General features: G+C 41.7%; 1 protein-coding gene across 9 annotated transcripts in view; it reads left to right on the top strand.

Annotated features, from left to right (window-relative positions):
• Positions 1-2,199, top strand: part of adgrb1a (adhesion G protein-coupled receptor B1a) — a 196,687-nt gene that overhangs the window by 170,604 nt on the left and 23,884 nt on the right. The window lies entirely within an intron of this gene.

Genomic DNA, 2,199 nt, shown 5'->3' on the forward strand with positions numbered 1-2,199 from the left:
ACCAATCAGACCAACGATCCAGGTGACGTAGCAGCGACAGTGGCATCAACGGGTCGCTGCGCTACAGTGGCCGTCGTGTTGAATGGAAACAAAAAGATGCTTGCCGTTGCTGAGCTATCGTCATTGTGTAAATTGGTGATTGGTGCCTCGATTTGGAAAAATATGAAATGGGCTTGAATGGGTTCTTGGTCAGACGGACTTGCAGTTTGTCTGTTGTGTGTTTTCATGAGACCTAGAGACCAGGTTCTGATTCCTCTTGGTAAAAGATCTAGCAGTGTGTGACCCCATGTCGCTGGTCAGTTAGGTAGTGTGAAAGCTAGACCACAAGACAGAAAGTTGTGTAGTGTGAACGGTACAGTGACCGGACGAATGTCAACGCCTTTTAGTTAAACTTAGCTCTACTCACAGCCTTCATCATCAAATTCTTCGCATTGAATGCTGTGAGTGGTTCTGGCCACTCGTTCACAGACACCTCATGTTGTCTATTTCTAGTGTTCATTCAGTCTCTGATCCAGGTAAGGGATCCCGTCAACACATTGTCACTCTCCCATTGCGTAAAATACGGACGCTTGGTCATGGGACTTTGTTATTCACGCTGAAAGTCTCCTCAAGGACTCTTGGCGTCACTTTTGACGCTCTGGGTCGGGACGTAGTAACATGCAGCACAAGACAGGACAGTTAGGTTCAAGAAAAGACTGTGGGTGGGGTAATAAATGTACTTTTCAGTGACATGGGGACAAAACAGGACATGGTCCCTGGTGTCATGGGTCAAAGTCCTGTGTTGTTTGACCCTTCCACCCCCCCAACCAACCTCATTTTGGTCCTTCATACTACTCTCTACCGTTGTTGCGTTTAATACTCTGTCTCTTACAGCGCCGGGGTTGAGCTGCGGTCCATTCAGAGACACTGAACAAGCATCCGTTATCGTTGGGAGTTGGGAGTGAGAACCGGTTGATCCCGTAGCTTTAAGCATTACTTGAAGCTTGGCAAGATGGATTTTCGTGTGATCTTTTGATCCTACAATTCTCTCGTGATATAATATGTGATATTGCGAGAATTCAGCGGCCATGTGAAAGAGTACTCCACTGATAAAATGAGGCACTATGTTCCTCTAACATTGTTGGATGTTTAATGAAAGAAAGTCGAGAGCCAAAGAGATTTTCTTTTTATTCCACCTGTTATTCTTCCTGACCTGAAATGCAACTCGACCCTAGGAAGTGTGGTCAGAGATTGGGATGTGTTTCGCTATTTTCAAAATTGTAGAATGCAGTCTGGACAGGTTTTTCAGACTTTACACACAGCTGTCTCTGGAGACGCAAAAGGCTTTTTACAACTTTTTCACGTATGCAGAAGTACTCCCCAACACCTGTGAAAAGACAAAAGCAGTTAGTCCATTAATACTCACACCAGTGCAAATACAAAAATAAAGATTAATGGTGAGCACAGTTGTGATCAACAATACACTTATATATAATATACTATAATAATGAATAATTTCTATTTAGTGTAATAGACCTCTTGCTGTCTATTTTTCTTTATTTTTACTATCTAAATTTGTTCTTTTCCTCTGGGGATACAAACAGGCACATGTTGTCTCTGATCTTAAATATTTAATACTGACTCTGCCTCTTTTAATCAAATCATGTCTTGATCAATTTATAACATAACTAATTTATCAATTCCTATCTAAAGTAATCACATCTGTTCTTTAAATCATTTCATTTTGTGAGATTCTCCCCTCATACTCACCTTGGGTCTTTTTGTTTCCTCCACATTCTGGACACAGGTCCCTCGTTTTCATTTTTTACCGTAGTCACATTTGACACTGCAGATGGAAATTGCGGATGTGATCTGTTGAGGCTGCTCAGGTTCGTTAGTTGTTGGTGAAGTTATCCAAACGTGATCTGACAGGTTTGAAATGTACGGAGCCCCGGAGGTGACATGGAGGAAAAAAAAATAGATAAACATATACTGGGGACAAACCTTTTTGCGAGATCTTGACTTTGTTTTGCGAGATATCGAGTTTATTTGCGATGTCTTGTGTTTCATTTGCGAGATCTCACAAATCCAACAATCCATAAGGCTAACCTTGCTAACTAGAAGCACGCCAGCTAGTTACCTGGTCCTCAGATCTCTGCAGGGTAAATTAAGTGTTTTTAAAATAGTATTGAGTAAAAGTTGACATATTCCAGTCTGTGA

This window comes from Etheostoma spectabile, chromosome 6 (genome assembly GCF_008692095.1).
Source record: "Etheostoma spectabile isolate EspeVRDwgs_2016 chromosome 6, UIUC_Espe_1.0, whole genome shotgun sequence".
Classification (NCBI taxonomy): domain Eukaryota; kingdom Metazoa; phylum Chordata; class Actinopteri; order Perciformes; family Percidae; genus Etheostoma; species Etheostoma spectabile.